Source organism: Dromiciops gliroides, chromosome 1, assembly GCF_019393635.1.
Source record: "Dromiciops gliroides isolate mDroGli1 chromosome 1, mDroGli1.pri, whole genome shotgun sequence".
NCBI classification, from domain to species: domain Eukaryota; kingdom Metazoa; phylum Chordata; class Mammalia; order Microbiotheria; family Microbiotheriidae; genus Dromiciops; species Dromiciops gliroides.
This window is the reverse complement of record NC_057861.1, coordinates 751,233,265-751,251,299: the sequence shown is the minus strand read 5'-3', so window position 1 is coordinate 751,251,299 and position 18,035 is coordinate 751,233,265.

Here is an 18,035-nt window from a genome sequence, read left to right as displayed (position 1 = left end):
AGGACAAGAGCCTCCTCATTGGCCTCCCAGCTTCCAGCATCTCCGCTCTCCATTCCACCTTCTACACAGCTGCCAAAATAATCTTCCTAAAGTCAAGTATGACCATTCCCCTCCCCAGCTTGAGAAGCTTCCAACATCTCTCTTTTGGCTCTAAAATAAAATGCAAAATCCTCTTGTACTGGCATCCCCAGGGCTTGCACCTGGTGAGCTATTCGAGTCTTTTGCATCCATCTTGGCCTCTCCCTTTCTCACTCCAGCCTGCCCCTCACACACTCCTCTTTCTTGCTCTGTGTTATCCAGATGTACCTACTGGAAGTTAGGCATGAGGTCTCCTCTTTCTGTGCAGTTCTGTGAGCAGCCTGCTCATAAACCAAGCAGAGTGTTTATATGGAGAGAGGGGAGGGGGTCTGCTTCAAGTTTGCTGCTGAAGGAAGAGGAGTAGCTAGTTTGGGAGAAGATACTGATCTTGGGAGGCTGAAAGTAGACACCAAGCAGTCCTCTAGGGACCCTGTAAGCTAATGCCATCCTACCCCTCCTTGAGAGCACTGTGGTGGTTGGCATTAGCCAGACTTCCTTCTCCTCACCCCAAGCAGCTGTGCTCTGCTTAACTCACCACAATCCCACCACAAGTGGGCATTTATCAAGTGTCTGCTATTTGCAAGGTACCAGGCTAGATGCTGGGGTTACTAACAAAAAGGGAAAAACAAACTCACTGTCCTGAAAAAACACCTGTAACATGTCGGGCACCATGTAGGCAACAACAAAGATCAAATGAGAACCATCCCTCCCCTCAAGGGGCTTATGTTTTACAGGAAGGAATGCAATAATTGTCAATGCCACCTCAATCAATCAAATGGCACTTTGTGCCAGGAACTGTCCTAGGTGCTAAGGATACAAAGACCAATTAAGTCCACCCTGACTCAGGGAACAAAACATATATCCATGCTAAGGGAGACTCTGTTAGGAGGAAGTGAGGATGCTTAACCTGGAGGAGAGAAGACTCCATTACCATACTCCCGATATGGGTAGGAGAGAAGACTCAGGGGATCATGATACAGTAACTGTCTTCAAGAATTTTAAGGGTTGCCAAGAAGAGGGCTTCTGCTTGTTCTGCACAGACCCAGAGGACAGAATCTGGAGCCAATGTGTGGGAATGAATGAGAAGCAGATTCAGGAAGGCTATCAGGAAAACTTCCTTACAAGGAAAGCAGTCCCAAAAGGAAACTGACCATCGGAGGAGACAGTCTTTATCCTTACCAGAGGTCTTGAGGCAAAGGCCAGAAGACCACTCATTGAGGGTGTTGTAGTGAGATTCATTTTTCAGGTATGGTTTGTCCTAGTTAAATGGCTTGGCAAATCACTTAACCTCTTCCATTCCCACTTTCTCATCTGTCAAATAGGAACAGCAAAGAATCCACACGGCTGACCTCACAGAGCTATTGTGCTGCTCAAATGATAAGATGTAATGGAAAGAGAGCTACAAAACTTCAAGCCTAAATTAATGTGAGTTTTCTTGCATATCTCTCTAGCTCTTCTTGAGAACTACCATGGAGCCCATACAAGTTCCCTTATTATTGGCCACAACAGCTTCTGAGACCCAGGAATTGGAGGATGATGGGATTAGAATGGGGATAAAAAGGGGGGTTTCTTTCTCTGCTGCCTTAGGCATCCTGTGATTCCTGCTCTTCAGTGGCAGGGATAGTGACTACTCACATTCATTCTCTCCTCAGAGATAGTAGCTAGAAAGGCTTCTTCATCAGGAGAACTGGTTGGGGTCCTGAAAGGAGGGAAAGTTGGGAAAAATTTAAAATCAGATTCACATTTAGAACTCCTGCAAAGAGTAGTCAGGCTGCTCAACCTGAAAGGTGGTATGCTAAAGTACAAAGAGAATTTGGTTTCAAGTTCAAAGATCTGGGCTTACATCCAAGAGTAGCCATTTCCTACCTGTGTGACCTTTGGCAAGCCTTATAAACTCTCTAGCTTTGAGCTTCCTCACTTGTGCAATGAACCTTGTCCCTCTAAATTCTACAATGTCATAAGAAGGAGAAAAATCTGCCTTGGAGTAAGTATTATGTGGATATGATGAGCTACTCTAAACTATAAATGTCCCTCAAAAATGTGCATTTTTCAAATTCCTCCCAAGTGCATCTGGAATAAACTAGAAATAGGTTCAGATGGGTTCAGGCAATATTTGGGTAGCTCTGGACACAGGAGTGCTAGCCATTCTTCTCTCGCAGTTATTGCTGGAAAAACACACTCCCACCAAGCCAAAGACTTGAGAGTTCCCAAGTGTCTCAGGCAGTGATTGGCCATAGAGAAGGTAGGTAGTTGGTGGATCTGCTCAGTCTGCTCATCCTCACTGGGCTTAGGACAATGCCCCATCTTTCTCCTGGAAGCTCCTTCAACAGCATCCCTCCTTTCCCATCCCCTCCTGCAAATTCATCCCACATTAGAAATTCATCAGCAGATCTTGAGACCAAAGTTTCCTCCCCAGTGAGAGGAACTCAGACATCACCACTCCAATGAGTTTGCACACCCCATGCAAGAGCCAGGAGACCATGATATTCTCCCAAATCTTCCTCATTATCTTCAACAAACTCTAATGCCTTTGATGAAGGAGGAAAATTTCCCAGCCTTGGGTTTTGCTTTTTCCATCAAAGCTCCATGATTCTGATCAGGATTTCACCTAAAGAGAGCGAACATCCCCAATGTGCAGGAAGGCTCCCCTTCCTATACCCTCGGTTACAGTCAAATTGCTCATATGTGACATTCCATCTTTTACCTTTGGCAGAGGTGGTTCATAATGTCTGAAATGTTCTCTCCCCTCTCCTCCTTCCCCCCCACACCTCTGCCTCTGGTTATCTTCCTTCCAAGCACAGCTCAGGTGGCATGGACAGATAGACAGACAGACAAATGACAGATGATCGATAGACAGATAAACCAACTGATGATAGAAAGACAGACTTACAGATGATAGATAGACATGATAGACAGACAGATATCTATGTCATATACAAGATAGAAAGAATATTATACTATATCATATATATAATACTTACTCTGTGTGTGTGTGTGGTATTGATTTCTTTGTGTACAGGTTGTGTTCTCCTAGTAGATTAGAAGCCCAGTAAGGGCTAAGATTGGGTTTGTTTGTGTGTGTATGTTTTTTTGTTTATGGGTTGGGGGGGGGGTTGCCTTTGTACCAGGCACAGTATCAGCTATACAGCAATTGATTAATAAATGCTTTTCAAGCTGACTTTTGAATTGTTGGAAGACCCAGTTAACATCTACTCTGACCTTCAGCCTTGATGCTAATCAAGAAGGTTGACATTGTTTTCCCTCATATTAGAAGGCATATCCCAATTGACAGTCCCTAACACTGTAGATCTCTACAACATAGAAGGGAATAAGAATTTATTTAGTACCTACTTTGTGCTAAGTGCTTTTTGATGATCTGATTTGATCCTCACAGATTCTGTCTGTTAGTACTGTTATTATCACCATTTTATAGCTGAGAAAACTGAGGCAAACAGAGTTTAAGTGACTTTCTCATGGTCACATAGCAAGGAAGTATCTGGGCCTGGATTTGAACTCAGGTCTTCCTAACTCCAGGTCAGTAAGCTATCCACTGTGCCACCTAGCTGCCCAGGTTTTCCTTATCTCCTTTAAGGAAACTCCACCAAACCAGTCTCATTTAGGCAATGACTAGTAAATTCTTCCTTCAGTGGCTCCCTCAGACTCTCCCAGCTGCTCTTGTGTCCTGCTGCTGCCTCTCCCCCATAAGTGCCTTTGCCCTTTGTCTCCAGCTCCCCAAACCTGGCCATACTTCAAAGTTCCACCTCAGTGATGCCTTACCTTCTTCACGAAGACTTCTCTGCCCAGTCTGGCATACCCTCCTTCTAATACTTTGCTCACTTCCTTTCTGACCTCATGAAAATCCATATGTTGTAGTAGACAGAACCCAGAACTAGAAACCAGCAAATCCAAATTCTAAACTGAATACTTCTCTCTCCCTAGCTATATGACCTTGGTCAATGCAATTTACCTTATCAAGCCTCAGTTTCCCCAGGAGTTCCCTTCTAGCTCTTACAATCTATCATTGAACCACATTGACAGTGATAGTATCCCATATTTTAGTACCTAATCATGTCCCCCTTTTGCCTCACACTGTTACCCAGGTGTCTCACCCCTGACAGTCCAGCTCCTGTCTTGGATGAATAATAACTGAAGGACCCTGAAGCATAAAGAGGCTTCCTCTCCCCCATCTTCTAACCCTAAGTCATGATCCTTCCCCATTCTGAGCCCCTTTGAATGCTCAGAGAACTGCAGCCAGCCTTGCCCACACCTCAGAAGGATAGTCTTTACCTGAAGATTTCCACCTAATTGCTCCCCTCCCTTCTGTCTAATAACCACTTAGCTCCCCAAGTGTACACTGGATAAGCCACAACACGTCCCTTGTCTGGATGGCTCAGCTCAAGGCAGGGAACGCCCACCATTTTCTCTCTGCTAACTGCCCTCCCTTCCCAGCTATCTGTTCCCACCTCACCCAGGGACTCCTGCCTCTTATCCACTAGGTTGGGCAAACCTCTTAGCAATCATGGATGGAGTGGCAGAAGATTCCTTTTCCAATAGCACCATCAAATCATAGGCTGTCAGTACTTAGGCACCTCATCTGATCCCTCCTTTAACAGGCAAAGAAACACCCAGAAAGGAGACTTGACTTGCCCAAAGCCACAAATTGCATTAGAAGGGCTGCTCTCCTTTTTGTGAATCTGCTCAAATTATCTTCCTGAGGTCTATGTCTGACCATGTCATTCTCCTGATCAAAACCTTCACAGGATCATTGCTCTTGAGTTGAAAGGGACCTTTGAAGTCATACAGTTGACCTTTCTTATCCTACAAGTGAGAAGACTGATACCCAGAGAAGTTAACTTTCTTGTCCAAGGTCATCTAGATAGTAGGAAGCAGAGCCAGGACTGGAATTCCAAATCCATGGTTCTTTCTACTGTGCCTCACTGTGTCCCATTAAAAAAAAAAACTTATTTCAAATGGTTTCCTCTCATCTATAAGGCAAATTCCAAACTCTACAGCCTGGTATTTAAGACCTTCTATACATGACCCCCATCTACCTCTATGGTATGTGAATGGAATGGAATACTATTTTCATGGGTATGCTTGTCAACATTTAACAACCAACTTGGGGTAGGGGGAATGTATTCAACACACACTCTTTTTGTGTGTGTATGTGTGTGGGGGGGGGCAATGAGGGTTAAGTGACTTGTCTAGGGTCATACAGCTAGTAAGTATCAAGGGTCTGAAGTCGATTTTGAACTCAGCTCCTCCTGAATTCAGGGCCGGTGCTTTATCCACAGCACCATCTAGCTGCCCCTCAACACACACTCTTAAATTTAAGTCGCATTATTAACATTTTCTCCATCACTTTCTTAAATCTAGACAATCAACAAAACCAGAAGTCAAAACCTAATTTACAGCATTTGCCAGTTTCTGATTTTCTGAGATATAAATGCTCATACTGAAAATATAACAATTGGCTCTCTCAAGATGTACAAGCTGACTACAACACACCCCTGACTATTGTGCTATAAGAAATAAAGAAATATGGTTTCAAAAAACCCTTGTATTGCTGCCTTTATAAGATCCACCCATTTTTCACACTGTCTTCCAATATGAGTTTTCTACTTTTGCCAAACTAGCGCATAATTATTCCCTAAACTTGGTGTTCCATCTTCCACCTTCTATCTTTTGCACAAACCGTCACCCATGCATTTCTTCTTTTTTTTTGTTTGTTTGTTTTTTTAGTGAGGCAATTGGGGTTAAGTGACTTGCCCAGGGTCACACAGCTAGTAAGTATTAAGTGTCTGAGGCCGGATTTGAACTCAGGTACTCCTGACTCCAGAGCTGGTGCTCTATCCACTGCGCCACCTAGCTGCCCCCATGCATTTCTTCTTAACTCTAGCTCTAATAATCTTTGCTTTCCCCCAGGTGCCCCTTTCTCCATTAATCTTACTTGATCCTCCCATTGATTAAGATTTTTTGCCTTTTTTTTAATAAAAGTAGATTATTGTCCAGTTACATATAGAAATAGTTTAACATTTGTTTTTATAAGATTTCCAATTTCAAATTTTTCTCCCTCCCCCCTCCCCAAGACAACAGGTAACCTGATATAGGTTATATATGTACAATAACATTAAACATATTTCTGCATTAGTCATGTTATAAGAGAATAATCAGAGCAAAATAACAACACCAAAACCAAAAGAAATAGTATGGTTCAATCAGCACCCATATTCCACACTTTTTTTTTCTGGATTTGGAGATCCTTTTCCATAATGAGTCCTTTGGAACTTTCTTGTACCATTGTATTGGTGAGAAGAATCTAGTCTATCACAGTTGATCAACACATAATGTTGATGATACTGTGTATAATTGTTTTTCTAGTTCTGCTCATCTCATTCATCATCAGTTTATGCACGTCCTTCCAGGTTTCTCTGAACTCCTTCTGCTCATCGTTTCTTACAGCAGAATCGATTTCCATTATATTCATATACAACAACTTGTTCAGCCATTCTCCAATTGATGGGCAGCCCCTCAATTTCCAATTCCTTGCCACCACAAAAAGAGCAGCCATAAATATTTTGGTACATGTGGGTCCTTTTCCCTTTTTAATGATTTCTTTGGGGAAAAGACCCAAAAGTGGTATTGCTGGGTCAAAGAGTATGCACAGCTTTATAGCACTTTGGGCATAATTCCAAATTGCTCTCCAGAATGGTTGGATCAGTTCACAGTTCCACCAACAATGCATTAGTGTTCCAATTTTCCCACAGCTTCTCTAACATTTATTATTTTCCTTTTTTGTCATATTAGCCAATCTGATAGGTGTCAGGTGGTACCTCAGAGTTGTTTTAATTCACATTTCGCTAATTAATAGTGATTTAGAGCATTTTTTCATATGGTAATAGATAGCTTTGATTTCTTCATCAGAAAACTGCCTGTTCATATCCTTTGACCATTTCTCATTTGGGGAATGATTTGGATTCTTATAAATTTGATTTAGTTACCTGTATATTTTAGAAACGAGGTCTCTATCAGAAGTACTGGCCATAAAAATTGTTTCCCAGCTTTCTGCCTCCCTTGTAATTCTGGATGCATTGCTTCTGTTTGTACAAACCCTTTTTAATTTAGTGTAATCAAAATCATCCATTTTGAATTTCATAATATTCTCTATCTATCGTTTGGTCATAAACTGTTCTCCTTTCCAAAGATCTGAAAGGTAGACTATTCTTTCCTCGCCTAATTTACCTATGTTATCACCTTTTATGTCTAAATCATGTATCCATTTTGACATTATTTTAGTATAATGTATAAGATGTTGGTCTATGTCTAATTTTGGCCATACTATCTTCCAGTTTTCCCATCAGTTTTTGTCAAATACTGAAAAGCTGGTATCTCTGGGTTTATCAAGGTCGGATTTGAACTCAGGTACTCCTGACTCCAGAGCCAGTGCTCCATCCACTGCGCCACCTAGCTGCCCCTGGGCAAATCACTTAACCCCAATTGCCTCACTAAAAAAAAAAACAACAACAGTACATGACTAAAGTCATTTACTACTGTGTCTCCTGTGCCTAGACTATTCCATTGATCCTCCACTCTATTTCTTAGCCAGTACCAGAGAGTTTTGATTAGAACTTCAGAAATTTGGTATGGCTACCCCACCTTCCTGTACATTTTTTTTTCATTATTTCCCTTGATATTCTTGACCTTTTGTTTTTCCAGATGAATTTTGTTATTATTTTTTCTAGCTCTATAAAATAATTTTTAGGTAGTCTGATTGGTATGGCACTGAATAAGTAAATTAATTTAGGTAGAATTGTCATTTTTATTATATTAGCTCAGCCTATCCATGAGCAATTGATATTTTTCCAATTATTTAGATCTTATTTTATTTGTGTGAAAAGTGTTTTGTAATTGTGTTCATAGAGTTCCTGGGTTTGTCTTGGCAAATACTCTCCCAAGTATTTTATATTGTCTACCATTACTTTAAATGGAATTTCTCTTTCTCTCTCTTGCTGCTGGACTTTGTTGGTCATGTATAGAAATGCTGGTGATTTATGTGGATTTATTTTATATCCTGCAACTTTGCTAAAGTTGTTAATTATTTCAAGTAATTTTTGAGTCGATTCTCTAGGATTCTCTAAGTATACCATCATATCATCTTCAAAGAGTGATAGTTTTGTTTCCTCCTTGTCTATTCTAATTCCTTTAATTCCTTTTTCTTCTCTGATTGCTAAAGCTAACATTTCTAATACAATATTAAATAATAGAGGTGATAATGGACACCCCTGTTTCATCCCTGATCTTATTGGGAAGGCCACTAACTTATCTCCATTACATATAATGCTTGCAGATGGTTTTAGGTAGATACTACTTATTATTTTAAGGAAAGCTCCACCTATTCCTAAGCTCTCTAGTGTTTTTATTAGGAATAGGTGCTATATTTTTTCAAAAGCTTTCTCTGCATCTATTGAGATAATCATATGATTTTGGTTAGTTTTCTTATTGATGTAGTTGATTGTGTTAATAGTTTTCCTAATGTTGAACCAGCCCTGCATTCCTGGTATAAATCACACCTGGTTCTAGTGTATTATCCTGGTGATCTCTTGCTGTAATCTCCTTGCTAATATCTTATTTAAGATTTTTGCATCAACGTTCATTAGTGAAATTGTCTATAATTTTCTTTGTCTGTTTTTGTTCTGCCTGGTTTTGGTATCAACACCATATTTGTGTCATAAAAGGAATTTGGTAGAACTCCTTCTTCACCTATTTTTCCAAATAATTTGTTTAGTATTGGAATTAATTGTTCTTTAAATGTTTGGTAGAATTCACCTGTAAACCCATCTGGTTTTGGAGATTTTTTCTTAGGGAGTTCATTAGTGCTTATTCAATTTCTTTTCTAATATGGGCTTATTTAAGGATTTTATCTCCTCTTCAGTTAAACTGGGCTGCTTGCATTTTTGTAAATATTTATCCATTTCATTTAGATTGTCGAATTTATTGCCATACAGTTGGGCAAAATAGTTCCTAAGTATTGCTTTAATTTCCACTTCATTGGTGGTAAAATCACCCCTTTCATTTTTGATACTGGTAATTTGGTTTTCTTCTTTCTTTTTTTTTAAATCAAATCAGACAATGGTTTATCTATTTTATTGTTTTTTTATAAAAGCAGCTCTAAGTTTTATTGATTAATTCTATAGTTTTCTTGCTTTCAATTTTATTAATTTCTCCTTTGATTTTCAGGATTTCTAATTTAGTATTTAATTGGGGACTCTTAATTTGTTCTTTTTCTAGCTTTTTAAGTTGCATGCCCAATTCATTGATCTCCTCTTTCTCTTTTTTTATCGATGTAGCGATATAAAATTTCCCCTAAGCACTGCTTTGGCTGCATCCCATAGATTTTGGTATGTTGTCTCATTATTGTTATTCTCTTGGATGAAGTTATTGATTGTTTCTATGATCTGTTGTTTGACCCACTCATTCTTTAGAATGAAATTATTTAGTTTCCAATTGATTTTCAGTCTACCTTTCCATGGCTCTTTATTAGATGTAATTTTTATTTCATCATAATCTGAGGATGCATTTACTTTTTACTATTTCTGCCTCTCTACATTTGACTATGAGGTTTTTTGACCTTCGTTGATAGGATAGTCTTGAGTTCAGAAAAGTGTTGGAATAGATCCCTTCTAAGAACCTTTAGATTCCTAACTGTTTTTGTGTCCTGGTCCCCTTGGCAGTCTAGTGAAGCCTATGGACCCTTCTGAGAATAATGTTCTTTAAGTACATTTTTATCAATACCTTTTGTTTTTAAATGACCATTTTTTTTTCTTTAAATAGCTTTCTTCCCCAACCCACAGGGCTATCTCATGGAACATTTTTTTTTTCCAAAAAGGAAAGAAAAACAAGAGGAAGAAAAAAAAGTCAACAAAACTGATCAATATATTGAAAAAATCTGATAATATATGCCATGTTTCCCACTCATGGGCTTTCTGCCTCTGCAAAGGAGTGAGGGGTGGGGTAGTATGTTCTCATATCTCTTTTTGGTGCTAAGAAATGGGCTACTATTGCATATGACCATGAGAGTCAATGAAGAGTCAAGAATGGCTCTGAGACTATGAATCTGGTTGACTAAAAAGATGTTGGTGTTCTCAAAAAAAAAAAGAAAGAAAGAAAGAAAGAAAGAAAGAAAGAAAGAAAGAAAGAAAGAAAGAAACCAAAAGAAAGATGGATTCAAGGAAAACTATAATAAGGTTTTTTCTTTTGGATGTGTGGAGTTTGAGATCACTATGGGACATCTAGGTGGGAATGTAGGACAGTAATTGGTGATGGAAGATTCGAGCTTGAGGGATCAGTAAAGAAGATCTGGAAGCCATTTAGTTGACATGTAGTTAATGAATAAGCACCTATCAAGCACCATATGTGGTCATTGTTCTGGATGCTAGAACCCAAATACAAAAGGAAGACAGTGTCTGCCCTCCAGGAGCCTACATTCCACTGTACCATGTACACAAATAGGTAAAAAGAGAACAGTGATAGCGACTGAAACTTTCAGTGATTTCATTGTTAAAGGGAGCTCCCAAGTAAGGAAATTATTTTTACCAATGCTCATCAGCACTTTCTCTACAACATGTAGTCTTTGAGAGTTGCCTGAAGTACCCAGATGTTAGGTGACTTGCCCAAGGTCACCCAGCCAGTAAGTGTCATAAGTGGGACTTGCACCCAGGTCTGCCTGCTTCCAAGACCAGCTTTTATTTTTTTAATAATATACATTTTTATTTATAGTTTCGAATTCTGAATTTTCTCTCTCATTCCCTGCCTCTCCTCCCCTCTCCCTGAGGTGGTAAGCAATTCGATATGGGTTATACATGTGCAAGTATGTAAAACATTACCATATTAGTCATTTTGTACATGAAAACTTAAAGAAAAAAAATGAAAGAAAGTGAGAAACAGCATGTTTCAGTCTGCTCCATCAATATCAGTTCTTTCTCTGGAGTTGGATGTTATGTTTCATCATGAGTCCTTTGGGATTGTGTTGGATCATTGTATTGCTGAGAAGAGTTAAGTGATTCACATCAAGGTCAGTTTTTAACACACTGCCTTTCTATATCTGTAAAGATGATAATTGAATATCTAGAACCTGCTAAACTAACTGAGAGTATGTGAAGAGAGGAAAGAAGAAGACAGGAGAAGAGGACAGGAGAGAAATCCAGGGCACAACCCTAGAGTATACCCATACACAGAAGGGCTTGTTTTTGTCATGGGATGCAGAGCACTCCAGAAGTTCTCTGGAGCACATCAAGGAACCTTCTCCTTGAGAAACTAAACCAGAGGACAGATAACGCCTAGAGATATAAGTTGAACCAAATCAGACTGGGCTAGCTTCGGATTCCTACCTTTCATTCTGGTCTCCCTTACGCTGGGGAGATAAATTTGGGTGTGGCTGCAGCCTTTGCGTTCTGAAGAGGGATCTGTAGCCACCCCTCACCCAATTCCTCTAGTCACTACCAGTGGGGGATGGTCCTCCACTCTTCACCCAATTCCCCCAGCTACCACCAGTGGGGGATGGTCCACCCTCACTAAAGGAACTTTCCACAGGCAGATGGCCCACCCCCATCAATCCTCTATAAAAGTACCTTCCAGTCTCCTGTTCGAGGAGAATTGGTACCTCTGAGCCATGTGCTTTGTGCCTATCTCCCCATGAGAAGTCCAAGGATTTCTTTCATGGTTTCCCTCCCCCCACCCTTCCCTTCCCTTGCTCCTAAATAAACTACCACCGTATTCTAACTAAGTTTTGTGTACAAGAGGGTGTAATTCTTTAAAGAGGAATTCTTAAGAACCCCATCCCCTAACCCACCCCATACCCCATTTCCCCCATTACATTGTGTTGTTGTTGTAATTGTTGTTGTTGTTGTTGCTGCTGCTATATTAATGAGAATAAAAATATCTTAACCCCAGAAAAGGAAATCACAAGTATACACACATACACACACACACACACACACACACACAGAGTCAGCTCTGTTTTAGTTGCAGATCCAAAACAAAAAGTCACCTCATGGAGTCAGACCCTGAGTAATGTGAGTATCAGTTCAGCCTAACCATGTGTACTGCTCATGTCAAAGATGCTTGGATGGTTCCTGTAGCCATCCTACAATGAAGCAGCCTTTGAGGTTTAATGGGCTTTATCACATGCCTGGAACTCCATAATGTCTCAGTCAGACATTTTAGGAAAGGGGAGTTGGGGGTCATGCTGTTTGTCAGGGACTTCCAACAGACCATTCAGACCTAAAAATCTCATGAGAGGAGCCTACACACAGGCTGCTGAAGGCACACCACTGAGAAAAGTCTCAAACTCACGCTCCTTCATGTATTGGAGAAGAGCTCTCTCTTTAATCATTATGGTCAGCCATTTTAAATCAGATTAAGCTGTAAGTGGGTATACAAATTGTCAGACCCTAATGAAATTTAGGAGAAGAGAGTGGGAGGCGAAAATATCCAGAACTGGCTTCTCAGCTTGGGAGACTAGATTTCAAGTGGTTTAAGCTGCTCTGGGAAAACCTAAGGAACTGTGGCTTTGGAGCTGGCAAGAGGAGGTAGGAAGGCAATTCATGGTCAGACCAGAGTTGGTCCCAACTGAGTAACCACACCACGTAGGAGAACCCTGGGTCTTGCCCACAGAGATCTGGAAGGGTGACCAGGCCAGGCTTTAGGCATGGACAGAGAGAGTGGCATGATGTGAGGTCTCAATTTAGAACTGGGTGGGACATTTTACAAATGAGGAAACTGAGACCTGAAGAAGAAAGGAAGCAAAACATTCACAATTTGAACCCGGGTCCAACTAACTGGAAACCTAGTGCTCAAATCAAGGAGCAGGCTGTCTCTGACAGAAGGCCAGAGTTCCAGCCCTGACTCTGTGAAATTGGGCAAAATTGAATTCATTCTGAACATCAGTTTTCTCATCTCTATAGTGGGGATAAAACTAGCATTCCCACATTCGTGGGGGGTTTTTGTTTGTCTGTTTTTTTCAAGGAAAGACTATTAAGGGCTAAAATTCTAGCTAAACTGTCTAAAATATCTAATGAGTGGTCGCCAATAAATTATAAGCTTTAGCAAGAGTTAGACTTTTAAGCATTTATTAAGGAGAATAAGAATTTGGTAAAGAGAGAGAAAGGCCTAGATTCCTATCTATTAAAGGGAGAGCACATTTCTAGCTCCGCTCTCCACCAGAGTCCAGACGAAAGAGCCCCAGAGCGAGCGCCAGTCTCTTCCTTCCTCCTCCCACTAGCCTGCGTCACTTCCTGACGCCAAAGAAAAGACTCCTGGTCTTGCCCTCAAAGACCTTCGCTTCATGGGTGGAACTCTTCTACAGTAAGTCTCCAGCAGGTGTCATCATTCCAATCGTTACAAGACCATAGAAATGGAAATTGTCTTTATTCTTGTCATGGTTGTCATTGTTCCAAATACAGGCTGATTCAGAGATCTGGATAGAATTCCTTACTAAGGACAGCTAGGTAGTGCAGTAGATAAAGCACCAGCCCTGGATTCAGACACTTGACACTTACTAGCTGTGAGACCCTGAGCAAGTCACTTAACCCTCATTGCCCCACCAAAAACAAACCAAAGAAAAAAAAGAACTCCTTATTAAAATTCAATTCAATCCAATTGACTAATCATTTACAAAGGTCCTGCAATGGACCAGACCCTGTGCCAGGCCCTAAGAAATAAGACAGAAGGGAAATAGGCACAACCCTCAAAGGGTTTGCATTCTTCTGGAGGGGATGTGTGGAAATGGAGACAATATTTATCTGGCCTCGTGCAGTATACAGCCATCTGTGGGAGGGAAGAGGAGGATGCATATAGGATTATTCCCCCTGAATTACCTCCCAATGATGTACCTAGATTCATGAATACCAAATACATAGGTGGTGCACTTAAAGCCAGAGAGGGTTTCTTTGGTGCCTGTATGTGTGAAAGGCCAGCAATGGGATCAGAGAAGCAATGGAGAGTGACTGGTACCAGCATTTACCTTTTCTTCTTGCTTAGATTAATTTAAATAGCAGGCACAAAGTATGTTGGGTTTCCACAGATGAGGCAAGGAGCCTGATCCCTAGAGGTCTATAGGGTATCTATTCTCCCTTAGAATGAGTTTGGGGGCATGAGATCCCAGAATGAGAATTAAACAGGGAGCCACATAGAAAATGAGATGGGGGGAGTAGGAATAGACAAAGACAGAGCGACAGAGAGACAAAAAAAACAGAGAGAGGATGAGAGAAAGATGGAGAATAAGAAAGTCTGGCCAACAAAGGCTTCAGTGACCAGGAAATGAAGCTTTAAAACATAAAAATTAAGCCTGAGGGCACCAGCATTTCTTGCCATTCAGTTGTGTCCAACTCTTTGTGACCTCATTTGGAGCTTTCTTGGCAAAGATTACAGGAGGTATTTTGCCATTTCCTTTTCCATGGCCTTGAACATATGAGGAAAATGAGGCAAACAGGGTTAAGGATTTGCCATGAGTCTTATAGCTAGTGTCTGAGGATAGATTTGAACTCAACAAGAAAAGTCTTCCTCATTCTGTACCCTCCACTCTATTCACAGGGCCACCTAGCGGTCCTTGAGGCAAAGAGCTTGGAGCCAAGAGCAAGAATGTAATGGGACAGGAACATGTTTTCTAGCTAAGGAAGGGAAAAACCAAGGTGGGAGAAGGGGCATCCAGGATACCAGGTGTATTCTGTTTTGTTAAATTGAAGAAAAGCTACAAAACCTTGTACCTGGTAGAGCTATGGTGGATACAGGACAAGCAGGCTCTTCAGGTGCACCGTGGCTCCAAGTGAAAACCTATGTATCTAGTGGAGACTTTGCACTGCCTGAATCCAGAATAGAGCAGACCCAGTGGAAGAGGGACGATGAAGACATGTGCTTTTCCACTCACATCCTCCATCTAGACATGTCATCCAGCTATGTCTACACTTCCCCTGGGGATATATTTGTGGGATAACTGCTCTCCCTGGTTTGTATGGGAAATGTTTCTTACCAACCTATTTTACTCAATGCCTTTGTTTTGAATTATGTCTACTAGATGACCAGTGAAGCTAAACACACAGAAAAAGTAGTCCTTGTGACCCTGCTTATGGATAAATTGGGAAAAGTCCTTGAACTTACTGGCAGTGCTAATAGAAGATGGCACTGGCAATGGAACAATAGGACCCCATCTGGGATGGCCTTTCCAACTCAGAATTTGGGTGCCCCTAAGGGACAGCTCTCTCAAGTTCAAGATACCATGTGGGTCTTAAAAATACAACTTCCAAGCCCCCACTTATGTGTTCCCACTTTTGATAGTCAGAACCAATTTGTTCAAATCAATGGCATAGTTAGAAATACAATGTCTCTCTTCTAACCCAATGCCTAGTAAGAAACCTATCACTGCCTTAATAACCCTGGGGCACACTCTTCCACAAACACAACTCTATAGAGCTCACAAGTAGAGAGGCCCCTGTGTGTAAATAGCCAGATCCAGAGCTGGGGGAGGGATGAGTGGAAGGGGTGAGCAACACCACCTCTCATGCTACGGACTGAATTTTTTTTTTTTTTGCTGATGGATTTATGCCTCTCTGGCCTCAGTCTCTACTACATAGTACCTCTGCCAAAAATCTTTGGCTATGGTACTGCTAGGATATTTTAGGGAAGGAGGGAAAAAGGCAGACAATCTTACCCTATGATTGGCAGTAGCCTGTCTAGTTTTGGTCACACTCAATCATGACCCAGAGGATTCCAGCCTCAAATGTCAATCCCTTTAGAATGAAGAACTGTCCTCCATCAAGTGATTATTTTCAGGCTTAGCATTTTTTTCATATTCTTTTATTTGTTTGGTGCCCCTAGGGTGTCCTCACCCTATCTTATGCTAACTAACCAACACAGCTCCCTAAATTTGTATAATTCAGACTATGTCCATTTTTCCCATAATGACAAAAAATTCTTTGGGGTTCTAGTTTCTCTTGGTTTTGTGAATTTCTCTCATTGGCCCATGCAAATAAGTAGCCAGAGAAAAGATATGGCAATAAAGAAGGCCACTTGAGAGACATTGTTTCTTTCCAGGCTAACTGCCTGGGGAATTTCTGGTCCATCCACATGCAAATAACTACCCTTAAGGTCTGAAAAGGGCTTTGTCCTACACTCTAACAGAAGAGATAATCATTTGTGAATTACTGATCCTCTCCACTATGCTTCTGAGTAGCAACCCTTAGCCTTGTAGTCATGGCCAGAACTAGTGCCCAGGCTTTCAGCAAACCTATTTGGGATTATGGATTCAAAGTTAGAAGGTCCCTTAAAGGTCAATGAGAAGTCCAGCCTCTCATTTTTGAGGAGAGGAAACTGAGGCATAGAGAGATTATTGTATTGCCTATGTTCACAAAGCTAATTTGTATCTGAGGCAAGATTTAAATTCAGGTCTTCCTGACTTCACCTCGGGTGCAACCTTTAATTGTAAAGTTTTTGCTTAGGGGATAGGACCTGACCCTATAAAAGAGCCATAATCTACCAATTCCTTCTAAGATGCTATTTTCAATGGCTCTCCTTTTAAGTAGTTCTCAGGTAATAAGAGCACCCAGGACTAGGAGTAAGGCACTCAGGTATAATAGTGACTCTGCCAATTTCCAGCTATTTAATCTTGACTTGGCATGTCATTTTCCCTATCTGTGGTTTAGTTTCTTCAACTGAGAAATGGGAATAATCATATTTGTGCCACATACCTCAGAAGGCTGTGTTAACCTGGCAATCAATATAGGAGAAATAAGGTCTTTAACCGGGGCAGAGGAACTATAGCTCATGAAGCTAGGAATACCCAAAGATGAGAACAGAGGACAGCATTTTTATGGGGTAACAGAACAAAAAGGGAACCAAAAGCTTTCACCAGAGCTATGTTCAACTACTTAATGTAAATGAACCTTTAATAAAAGAAACAATAGAACCGCTCCTAAATTAAGTATAGAGATACTAACTCTGAATAGAAACTACTTAATGTAGGTGGACTCCTTTTACATAATAACATAAAGTCCGGGGAGTAAGGTGGGGAACATTGGGAGGGGATAAATTACTTTGGGGAAGGTCCATCCAGAGTCTGGAAATGACAAAGACAGTCAGCCCCAGGCAATTCATTTGTCTGGGAAAGAGGGGAGTGGGTGGGGAATCAGTTCTCACTAGTTACATTACAAGCAGTAATATAATATGAAAATTGGAATGACTGCTTTTAGCTCTCCTACAATCTGAAGATTCCCACACAGACATTGAGTCTTGAATATATACCCTTTCACTCCCAGCATCATACATGTTGCTATCTTTAGCCCCCATAGGTACCTGGCATGCTCTCATTCTCTTTTCATCAAACCAGCTTTCAGGAAAGGATTGTGTGTAATAAAGCACTGTTGACCCACAATAGCATCATCATCCCAGGATGCTCAAATCTAAAGCAACTATGTACATTGGGAGCCATCCAGCAGCACCTTTTTATTACAGATGAAAAAACAAGGAAGAGATGGGACTTGCTCAAAATCACACATGCAGGAACTGGTAGGGCTCGGCTTAGAAACCCATCAACAATCATTCAATCAACAAACATTCATTGAGCACTTACTGTATATCTGGCACTGTGCTATGTGCTGGAGACACAAAAAATTAAGGTATAAATTAAGGAATTAAAGTAGGTGGGAGATAGTCTATCCAAGTCAGAATGAGACTTAACCATAGACCTTTACATTCTGCCAGCATATGTTTCCAGACTCAAACCAGCTAAATCCACTATCTCCAAGATTAGATCCCCACAGAACCAGTGAGTTCTAGTACCATGGAGAGTTCTAACCCAACCCCACCCCCAACCCCATTGCCTCAACTTCACCCTCTTAATGAATGAAGCCCTTTCCCTTCAGGTGAGACATTGTAGATACTAATGGATGTTGATAAATTGGGTCATA